Source organism: Wolffia australiana, chromosome 6 (genome assembly GCF_029677425.1).
Source record: "Wolffia australiana isolate 7733 chromosome 6, ASM2967742v1".
In the NCBI taxonomy this organism is placed as follows: domain Eukaryota; kingdom Viridiplantae; phylum Streptophyta; class Magnoliopsida; order Alismatales; family Araceae; genus Wolffia; species Wolffia australiana.
Genome location: NC_135840.1, coordinates 190,367 through 202,814, shown reverse-complemented (window position 1 = coordinate 202,814; position 12,448 = coordinate 190,367).

Genomic DNA, 12,448 nt, shown 5'->3' with positions numbered 1-12,448 from the left:
TCATGTGATGCTACGTTATAACATCAAATTGTAGGATCCCTACAATATCTTACAATAACTAGACCGGATATCTGTTATGCGGTCAACCGTGCCTGTCAACACATGCATAATCCATCGCAAAACCGCTGGAAAGCGGTGAATCATCTTCTAAGGTACTTACAAGGCACTCTTAATTTTGGACTTATGTTTTATCGCAATTCTAACTCTTCGTTGAGCATTTTTAGTGACGCTGACTGGGCAGGAGATAGTCAAGATCCTCACTCAACCAGCAGTTTTCTAATCTATCTTGGCTCAAATCTTATTTCATGGAATTCTAAGAAACAGGTCACAGTGTCTCGGTCTAGCATGGAGGCTGAGTACACATTTCTTGCGAACGCCACATCTGAATTGTTCTGGATTCAGTCACTCTTACACGAGCTTCAACTGCCTACAATCGACATGCCTACTCTTTGGTGTGACAACATTGGGGCAACGTACCTCACCAAAAATCCAGTCTTCCATGCACAAACCAAGCATATCAAAATTGATTTCCACTTTGTCAGAGAATGTGTTGCAGCAAAACAACTGCAAATTGCATTCACCTTCAGCATAAATCAACCGGCTAATATTTTGACTAAAAGTCTACCAAAGTAACCGTTCTTACGAATCAGGCTCAAGCTCAATATCATTCCGATAATGAACTTGACGGGGCTTGTTGAGACAGATACGAAGGATCCCCCAGTGTCACATCCATGTGACTCTGCCGCCAAGACAGATTGTGGAGATCAATCCACAACTGCTCCACGTGTCTCCAAGATCGAGAACGAGATGAGTCCTAATGCAGGGTTGGACAAACCCAACCCTAACTTAACTAGGGTTAACGCCAACGGATCTTATGAAAAGTCTATAAATAGGACACCCGTCCCTTTGTAAAAGAATGAACTATCTTCTTATTTTCTTTATCGTCTGCTTACTTCTTTGCCTATCTTCTTCACCTTCTTTGTCTTATTCTTCATCCCATTTCTAGTTCATCCTCTCTTCAATACTTAACAGTTCCCTCACTCCCTCTCTTTCTCTCTCTCACTCTCTTCCTCCTTTCCCTCTTGTTCTCTCTCACTCTCTTCCTCTTTCCCTCTCCTTCTCTCTCCCTCTCTCTCTCGTCCTCTCTCCCCCGCTCTCACCCTCTCTCCCAGTGTCTCTCCCCCTCATGTTCGCTCTCCCTACCTCCCTCCCGCTCACCCTCTCCCCGCTCTCACTCTCTCCCTCTTGTTTTCTTTTCGTTTCTCTCTCACCTTCTCACCTTCTCTTCCTCTCTCTTTCTCTCATCCTCTTCTTTCTCTCTCTCTTTCTCGCTCTCTCTCTCTTCCTCTCGCAGTCTCTCCCACTTTCCCTCTCTCCCACTCGCCCCTCTTGCCCCCTCTCCCACTCTCACTCTCCCCCTCTCATTTTCTTTCCCTCTGTCCCTCTCTACCACTCTCCCTCCTCTCTCACTCTTGTTCTCACCCTCTCTTCCACTCTCCCTCTCAAGGCCTTCTCCGTCACCCTCTCTCCTGCATTCACTTGCCTCCTCTCTCTCCCTCTCTTTCCCTCTCTTGCTCGCCCTCTCTTTTGCTCTCCCTCTCTCTCCCTCTCTCTCCCTCTCTTCCTCTCGCACTCTCTCGCTCACCCTCTCTTTCCCTCTCTTCATCTCGCATTCTCTCCCTACTGAACTCTCTGTCTCTCTCTCACTGTCTTACTGTCTCCCTCTGGTATTCTCTCTGTCTTGCACTATCTCAGTCTCACTCTCTCCCTCTCCAACACTGCTTCTGCTCTGGAGGTGACATAAGATGCAGTGAGATGGCCAAACCAACTTTACCAGAACTTCCACATTAACTAGTCAACTTGACGAACTGAAAACTGGACCTGTCTGAGACTAGACCAAACTTTAGGTCTAGTTTTAGGTTTTCATTAAAACCAGACCAAGACCAGACCGTGTGCTACCCAACCGTATCAATGTGTGCACCATACATGAAGATATTAATGTAAAATATATCATAGCTATTTCGTATGTTTAAGGCATTCCCAAACAATGAAAAAGTTCATGAACATAATGATAATTCCCTAGACTATAAGTTTGCTTCATTTTATGCAAGGCTATTAGTGAATGGGCTGGAACTATGGAAATCATACCTGATCATCAGTAATTGACTTACTAAGTAGGATGTTATGATAATATTTTATAAAGATATTTTATTTCTTAATTCCCAAGATATAATTGTGATACAGTAAATGTATGATCATGGCCATCAGCTATAAGACCCAAAAGAAATCAATAAAAAGGAAACACAATTACCAGCTTAAATTTGGGTAAAAAATTCTTTTATATTTTATAATGATTAATTACTTTATGCGAATCGTATTTTATTTTAGAATTATGATAAAATATATCAGCTAATAAGCAAATAAAACAGCATATGTGTAAAGATATTTACTAATGGCATTAGGCTGACAAGTTAGATATCATATTGTGAAAAATGAAATTTGGATTTAACTATTAAACTTCGTAGTGGGTTATAATGTAAAATATTCTAAGGTATGAATTAAAGTCATTACAAATCATTATTGTGAGGAAGTGGAGTTCGAGCAGTGAATTGAATTTAAAATGATGATAAACTCAAAAACATTAATAGTTTGCGTTGAGGAGAGAAAGATCAATTAAAATGATTAGAAAATTATAAATATGTTGATAGTATAATGTTAAAGAAATCTCTTGCACATATTTGGAATGAATCGAGTTCTAAGTATGTAAGATATAATTAAACATGATTCAAATAAGAACGGTAGAATTGGTTTGAAGCTGAGTGATAGAGTTGGAATTGAGTGAAATATATGGAGAGTGTTTGGCTGGCCTACTAGGCCTACTCTCTCTTGGGTATATGTGAGACCATTTGATCATTTTTTTTTTGCTTAATCAAGTACTTTTTTGGTTATGATGGCATCAGATGTAGGAACTTTTCTTATTGAATCATCACAACCACTGTAACAATATTTTGATAAACCAGAAATTAGGTAAAGTGGTCATTTAAGGAATATGATTCATACAACCAAATGTGTAAAATTATCTTAATATGGGGTACATAAGCGTTGAACCAACAAATAGTAAAAAATGCGACACTAATATTGCGGTTAAAATGAATTTCTAGATAATTTGATAGTTTTTTTTATATTTTAAAGACTTTCATTTAGTTATGTACAATAAAACTAGTAAAACACAAGGATAGAAAACTAGTTAATAATTTTGGATATTTTCTGAGTTTATGAGTTTTCCAGAACTAATAATATTTTAAGTACAGCGATATATTTGATTTTTTTAGTGGTTGGCAGTGGCTGTGTTGGCTAGAGCAGACTGGTTCGTATGTGTCAACAAGCATGGAGTTTGTTTGTGCCAGGTTCATGGTTGATCCGTAGGGTTCAGAAAACTAACAACTTAAAATCTGGCTGACTACGTAGTTGAATCAGTCCCTGGTGGAATCTATTGATGGCTCATTGACCAGGATAAACTTTTGGTCAGCGGTGCACTGGTACTGTGGTGGAAATGGTGCTGACTTTTCACTAACTTTGAAAGGGCATCAGAGTTAGAAATAGAAAATTTTGAGATTTTTCTATTATTGTATTCTTATAGATGTTGGTTAGTTAATGGAAGGAAAACATAGCTAATAGTTGGGAGAAATCAGGAGACCCAAGGTGGGAGACCACACAGCTCTCTTTTTTAGTGCTAATCCTTATCAAAGTGGTGTTGTTTTCTCCCAATCCTTTATCAATTTCTCAGAATCTTGAGTCTGAACTCTTGATACAGAAGAGAAAATCATTAGGAAAATCCTGTTTTTGTTAACCAACTTCTCCCCAATTACAGACATCACCATCAAGTAAATGTGATGCGAACTCAAAACATCAGTCATTAAGATCAAGGCTTGGTCATCTTTTTAGGCAAAATGTGGATGCCCCAGATTCAGCATTAGAGGTACACTGAAATTTTACTTAGTGAAAATTTACAAGTGGTAGAACGATTATTTATTCGAAAACTGTGAAAGTACTGGAAAAGATCTTTTAAAAAACTAATTTTACTTAGTGAAAATTTACAAGTAAGATATGCAAATCAAAATGATTTGATCATGGGAAATTTCTATAACTCCTAATACAAACTAAATGATAGGATGCTTCTCAAATTAAAATTTATTGGATTTTTAAGACTGAAAAATGCTAAAATCCATTTATGCCTTATCCAAACAAAAGAGGGCATGATGTATGCAACTTTTTTGCATGCAATACAGGCGATCAAGAGAGTGTATGGCAGATATAGTTACAACACATTAGTGGCACCAATAGATTCCACCAGAATATTGTATTTCACATTAGTATCACTGAGCCATCAATAGATTCCACCACGGACTGATTCAAGTAGGTTGAGTCAGCCCATATTTTAAGTTGTTAGATTTCTGAACCCTATAAATCAACCATGAACCTGGCGCATACAAAAACTCCATGCTTGTCGACACATACCAACTAGTCTTCTCTAGCTTGTCGACATATGGGTCACTTGTTGGATGTAAAAGCTAATGCCATGAATATGGGTTTAATGTAAATGAAAGTGCAAAAATACCAAGGAGAAGAATTAAAATGACATGTTGTCCAATGGAACAAGATTCTGTACATATTTCAGCTCTACATCAAGTCAAGGTGATAGCTGAAATATCTAAGCTCCAAAAAAACATTAGATTTAACAAACTCTTTGATCTCTTAGTTGGCCATAGGAAACCATGTAAATCAGATTATACGTGAATACAACTATTACTGTCTCTGGTGTAAACTTTAAAAAGGACAAATTTTGTCACAATTTTGTTGTTATGTAATATGCATGTTTGGATAATGACGGAATTACTTTCATGATGAATAATATTGATATGTAATATTGAAGTAACTATTTCACTTGACATAGTTTTGAAGAATGTTAAAGTAAGAAAAACTTTGGTTTATATAAGACAAGCAAATTAGAGAGACCAATATAAATACTTATTTTAGGGTCTAATATATTTCACTTAATAGACAAGGGCAATCAAATCAAAGCCAATAGATAATATGGAATCCTTACCTTGGACATATTTATACAAATTTACGAGCCACGCTAAATCTACCTATATCTTAAACTTTTAGTGTCTCTCTTTCTCTCGTTCTCTTCATGATACAATATTAATGTTCCTAAACACTAATTTTTAATCCTTGAGAATATCTCTGAATACAAATATCTGACCATCAACTGTGAAGGTCCTAATATACTTTGTTTTTAGTTTATTAAATACTTCTCGCATCAGCATATATATTCTAGACAGGCTACTCCGGCATGCAGCCTGATGATGAAGGCAGATCACAACATCAATTTACTGATAAAAAATGATAGTGATCTTCTTAAGGGGGATCAATCTTAGGCTAAACTAATATGACACAAAGATAGTGTTCTCAAGGATAGAGTGAGAACTTCAAACTTCAAAATGATGAACTCTACTATAGATGGTGCAGAATAAAAGTTAATGGGGGAGTAAAATATACAACGAATCAGTTGGAAACAATGGAAGAAGCTAAATATCTAAGCTGAACATCATGAGTTTTACAAGAGACAGCTTCAGAAATGGAGAAGTCACATAATAAAAAGTTTCTAAGAAAAAATTCTTAGATCTGGGCATCCAAATTAGTAGTCATTGGAGCACAAGCATGAAAGAGTTGGAGCTGTATGGAACCTAATATCATGTTTGATAGCAACAACTTTGAGAGATCCATCTCGTTAATCCCCTGAGGGGCCTGAGAATAAGATTAAAGCTCATGACGCAGAGTCGGAAGAGGACACTCTGTGTTAAGAATCCTGAACTCGGATGAAACAAGAATGAAAGAAAGAAGAAGAGAGATAGAGAGAGAGAGAGAGAAGAGACACCAAAGCAAGCTTGAATTAGATCATTGTATTCATCCGTAATTATTACAATTAGATTGGTTAGTATGTATAGTGTAATATAAAACTAATTATAGAATGTTTTTCTGTTTTAATCATAGCCATTTTAACTGGTATAGCGGCTATATTAAAACAAATCTGACCATTTTATATAACGGATATGTTTCTTATTCTACGGTTTAATCTTGGCCCATCCATATTTATTTCTAAGCTATGTGAAGTCCTAGATTTAATCCTAGCTGTCTCTCTATCTTTATCTTTAAGATTGACGACGACCAAAGATTCCCAGTCCAAAGAGTTGTTGACCATTAGAGAGAGAGGGAGACAGAGGGAGATAGAGAGGGAGAGAGAGTGGGAGAGATAGTGGGAGGGATAATGGAAGAGAGAGTGGTAGAGATAGTGGGAGAGATAGTGGGAAAAGGGAGAGAGGTGGGGGGGGGGGAGAGCGAGAGGGGGAGAGAGAGGTGTAAGCGAGTCAGCCAACTCTACATCTCCGTCAGATGCCACAATTGAGCAATAAGATTCACACTAGTCTTCAGCAAATTGTTATTGAACACGTACCCTCACGGGCTTATAAACTTATCAATCAGGACTCAATCTAGCATGGGAAGTGCCTGATGGCCATGATTATCTCTGTAATATAGCCGTTGCCACAACATTATTACGTTTGTAACATTTCACGATTATGAATAGTCGTCATTCTTGTAAACTGTGGGTTGATGAAAAATATACACTACTTTACTCCTTTTATCCTCTCTTTTCTTCCTCCTACTCCTAATCTCAAATAGGATCAATTATCTACAAGAGTGAGAGAGAGAGAGAGAGAACATAGAGAGAGAGAGCGGGAGAAAAAGAGAGAGGGACAGAGAGAACTGGGAAACATCCTTCTGAAGCATCTCCAGCGAAATAGAAGAAAAAATCCTTATCTTTCATGGTAAAATTTTTAACAGATGGCACACTTAAAGAAGGTCTTTAAGATATGTTTGCACCGGCCAGGCACAAGAAGAAAGGATAGATTTTGGCATCTGCAGCAGCAACTATAAAATCACCGTACATACCGATCATCTACCCAACATATTTCATACTCATCAATGAGTTGAAGCCAAAACATGAAGTTATTATTTTGGGTCTTCTCCCTTTCCTTGTAGGCTTACCGCTCTTAGTTCACCAGAATCTTGTACTGGACTATGACGGCGACGTGCTGCAAAGGTTGCAGCTCTACTATGCACAGTCCCTTGGCACTAGGGGCGAGTTCGGTGGGCTCATCCTCATTTCCACCAGTGAGTAGTGCCCATCCCACGTGGCCAGGTGGAATTCTCAAACTGGCGTGGCCAAGCTCTCGCCTTGTTCCCCGAAGACCTTAATTCCAACAGAGTTAGCGTAGGACAAATGCTGTATATCGTGATCGCTGCCAGGCTCTCATACGCTACGGGCTCCTCTGCCCTCTAGCAAGTGCATGACAAGGGAAAAGGGCTTGTGACCACAGGAGGTTCGGTGTCGAAGACGATGGGCCCCCATGACCGATGTTTTGCAATCATCCCAAGCATGAACGGAAGAGGGTGTAAAAGCTTCTTGAAGCTTTCAGTTTGTGCAATAAGTTCTTCATCCAACTAGCATTTTTCATGTTTGATTTTGTATGGTCACAAATATTTAATATCATGTGTGGTTGGATTCCTCTTCTTATGGGTCCAAAGTGTGGTTTTTTATTGAATAGTGGGATTAGTATTTAGCTACTACTGCTTGTTCCAGACCTAATTCACATTAGTGGACCAAATTAACCACTCAAATACCCTTTTGTGGTTGCTTTTCTACTGCCTCCTATCAGATGGAATAAAACCTATTAGTCTGATATGAAATAAATAAATACCATATCCGATTTAAAATAAATGAACGTTAATTATTTGTGGAAAGTCTAAGTTTCTGTGTGGGGGGCCTCCCACTCATTGATTGTTTGAAGTGAGCAAGTATGCAGTAGAATAATTTTGGGTGTGGAACCCATAGCTTGCCTAGCCATATCAAAGGAAGACATGGGGTTACCTTATGAGGTCTGATTTGCAACCTCAAGCCCAAATCCAAAAGTGTTTTAGGTTGGAGTTTTTATCATTCTAATGCTCATAAGGGATATTTTTTTTGCTTATTTTTTTGAAACTGTATCAAAGAATTCTTAGTTCCCCCACCAAAGTGCCTTGTGCAACTATCTCATTACTTAATCATACTCCTCACTATGGCATTGAGTGTAACTATTTGATGTTCCGATTCATGAGTCTTGTTTGGCCCTTTTAGCATGGTGTACTTGAAAGAAAATGTACATTTCAATAGGTACTTATGTAAAGTCTTTGAACATTTTTACCTAACCCATCATATGTCTCACAGATTAAATACCATAGTCTATTTGAAGCTTTAATCTGATTTTTGAGTTTATTCTCAATGTCAGCTATTGTACTTTAAATACTTCCAACAATTAGAATTTATAATTAATTAGATATAAGTAGCCATCACAACCCAAATTGTCTGCAAATGTGAAACTGTATAAGTCCATTATAGGACACCATAAGGAACTGTTCACAATGTAAATAATTAAAGGTACTTCAGAACTAGACTAGATCATGTTGTTTCAGTGTTTGATTTTTTTCCTAGATACATTAAACAAACATCCAAATACTTGTGATCAAGTGAATGAAGGACTGCATCACGTGATATTTTGTCTCTTCTATTAAATGAAGGTATTCATGCATGGCTGGCAGCTTAGGATCAGCCTCATGAAATCTTATATTCCCTGAAGAGGTTCTACCACGTGGAAATGCTCTTTAACAGAAAATTATCAATAACTTCTCCTCCCAGACCTCCCCCCAACCTAAAGTAGCTACATGTGAAAGTAAAATCACTCTTTGTTCATACATTGCCTTTTCTGGTATGAAATGAGCCACTTCAAATAGGTTCATTGCTCTGGCCCAAAATACAATTAATTCAGCATGGGCTACGTGAGCTCCTAAGTAGTTTACCAGAAAAATTGATAAGTCAGGCATTAACGACCCACCAAGCCAAACCGGTGGTTTCTACCTCACAACCAGCTAAAGCTAAAGTTCCATTAAAGAGTGTTTCCACGTGGTATAACCTCCTCATGGAATATAAGATCTCATGAGGCTGATCCTGAGCCACCATCCAAGCATGAAGACCTTCATTTAATATAATGTTTTTGGTGTAGAAAGTTTCAAATTCAGGATTTTCTGCTGCATGGATTTCTTGGGAAACAAAGTCATTGGCACGTAAGTTTGGATTTAGTTTCTGGATTTCATGGATTGAGGGAGGTCACATTCATTACACTAAGCAAAGAGAGTTTACTTTTCTTTTAGGAATTTATTTTTGCATAAATCTTCGTTAAGGAGACTCGTATCAATGGGTTTCCTTGGGATTAAAGCCTTTCCTCTTTTTTTGGAGTGTTACCCTACATTATAAGGCTTAGATGCATTTTTTCTTTAAAAAAAGTCTTCAATATAAGAATTACCTAGAATCTCCTTCTTTCCCTTGGAAAGTTGGAGTGCTCCTGCGTGTTATATAGCAAGCATGCATGCATGCACGTGTTAGGCGTGTGTATACTTGTGCGTGTGAACACCCGTGTGCCTACAAGCAGGTGTGCGACCGAAAAATTGGGTCTCATCCCAGCCCTTGTGCTGTTCTTTTCTTTTAGTAATTAATTGGGTCTCAACTTTATGCGCAACTAGGGGGGGAACATGGATCTTTCATTATTCGCACCCACTATTAACTCCAGGTCCCCTCGGCCTTAGGGCCTTGAGTATCCTTTCACTCGCGTGTTTCTGTAGGAGGTGCCCTCAATGCGTAGGCCTCGAGGATCACTTCGCTTGTTGGAATTGCAAACTCCGAAACTCTAGAAGTCCAGAACTCAAGAACACCAAAACTCCAAGACTCCATAACGTTGAAACTTTAATTTAGTTGTCAGAAAAACCTATCGAATGCAAGTAATTTTTCAAACCGTTACCCCAGGTGCCCTCAGCCTCTCAGCCTCAAGTATTATTTCACTCTTGCCTTGTTTGTTTGTAACTCTATAACTCCAATCAATGGCATGCTTAATATCGCGCATAGGTGGAAGGGTGTTGGGTGAATCCTCAAGAAAAACACACCCAAACTCAACTAGTAATTTAGAAATCTCTAGTGGGGGTGGAGTGGAATTTTCCATAGAATGATCAGGAATCATGGCTGTACAGACAGATAGCTCACTATCTAGTTCCCTTTGAAATTGATGCCCATTGAGAAGACATAAACCTAATGATGTAGATTTTAGTGTAGGACTATTAGGAGTTTGGGTATAAGGATTCCATGTAATCTTCTTGCCATTATAAATGAAAGAGCAAGTGTTACTCCTACCAAAAATATACACATCATTATCATAAAGTCAAGGATGACCTAAGATAATACTTTTGACCTTCATAGGTAACACATCACACAATACCTTTTCTTCGTATGATTGTATTTTGAGGGGAATGAGACATTGGTTCTTCATAGCGATCGATGTAGCATTGAACCATGAGACATAATAGGGGTGAGGGTGATGCCAGACGTCGTCAAAGCGTCGTCCAGTCGTCACCGAGGGTAGCTGCTCGGTATCGAATAGGGAACTCTATCGGACAACATCGGGGGTGTCGTCAGATAATGAGGATGAACAGATATGACAAATGACAGAAATTTGAAAGACCTAGATGTGGTACGTGCAAGTGCCGAGTCGCGGGGATGCCATCCCGAGGAGCCGAAGGAGGTTGCCTAGGGTAAGGTAGTCCAGACCACCCGAACCTCGTCCAAGGGGGTCGAGGACGACTATGGTGTCGAATGGGAATGTCCCGCGGAGATGCTCACACTCATCAGGCAGACCCGACTCGTACCAGGCAGGTAAGACTCTCCAGTAGATCGTCATCGTTTTCTCAATCTGTCCCTCTCACCTATGTCTAACCAGAGTGCAGTGGAGGTAAGTCAAATGTATACTGAAGCAGATAAGAGACGAAAGGGGCAGTGTAGAGGGGTACCTTTGTCGCGTTCGGCGATGGCTATCTCGATAGCCCGATGAAGATTGTAACGGGGGGCAGCACTAGCGCGTCGGCGTGGGGCAGGACCGGCGGAGAGGACTAGCGGGTGTGGTGATGTGCAGACAGGCCCGGGCATTGACGAGCGAGTGTGCGCGGGACGATGCGCGCGGGCACACCGTGGATGGCGCGCGCAGCGCGGGGCAGTGTGCGGGCGTGAGCGGCGTTGAGCGCGGGCGCGGGCGCGGGTGCAGCACGCGCACTGATGTGCGACAGCGAGGTGGCTGGCGCGCTGGCGGCGGCACTCGCAAGCGTCGGGCGCGGTATGCACGCCGGTGCACGAACGAACTGCATGGATGGTGGCACACGCGGGCGTCGGGACGATGGGCCCGCCGATGCATAGGCGAGGGAGTGCGCGCTGGCGCGCTGGCGAGGGCACCCGCGGGTGCGGGTGGCGGCGGCACGCCTGCTCACGGGGTGCGGAGCGTGCCTGGGTGTACGGGCGGCTCGTCCGCAATAACAGCGGATGAGAACAGATGATGGCGAGCGACGGCTAGGACCGGCGAGGACGTGACGGCAATGGCTCGCACGACAATGAACGGCGGTGCGACGGCGGTGGGTCGAGCGACGGTAAATGATGACGGAGTTCAGCGGAGCAGCTGGGGCGGTGGCGAAGACCTGCGAAGATGCAATGGCGGTGGCTCGCACAGCGGAGACGGTGGCGCAGTAGCGGTGGACGAAGACCAGCGGGGACGTCGGTGGCGGCGCCTCATTTGGAGATGAGCGGCGGCTCGGCAACGGTAAGCGACCCGGATTCTTCCTTCTTTCCTTCTCCTTTTCCTCTTTCCTCTTCCTCCTTTCTTCTTCTTCCTTCTTCTTCCTCCTCTCCTCAACGAAGTGACTCTTTGACTTCCAAATGTTATAATTTTCAATAGAAATTCAAGAGTGTCTAAGGAGGGCGCCCACCCCTTCCTTTTATAGGAAATAGGTGGACGGGCCCCTTGAAACAAAAACAGAATAAAAGGGAAAATGACTAAAAGGCCTAGGGCCCATTAGCGGGAGGTGAAGATATCCTAATACCGGAACTTCCCCTCGCTATAACGCAAATGCGGGAAATGAAACATAAATGCGGGAAATGAAAGCAGTAAACGGGATCAAAGGTGGCGGGTCGTTACCCGGGATATTTGAATCCGGGTGCGCGCGTCGTCGCTTTGGCTTGTTGTGCGGGCTGGACGCGAGTCGGTGGCGGGGTCGATGATGGTGCCGACTCCTTGAGAGATGGTCCTGCGGTCTCGGACTGTGCCGCGCCATCAGAGGGTGATCAATCAAAGGTAACCCCAGACGTGAAGTCATGGCATCTGATACAACGTTGATACAACTACAACTATCAATGATCGTCTTGCACATCTTATCACCAATCTTAACGTAAATATAAAATATGGATGTCCTCAATGCAGAA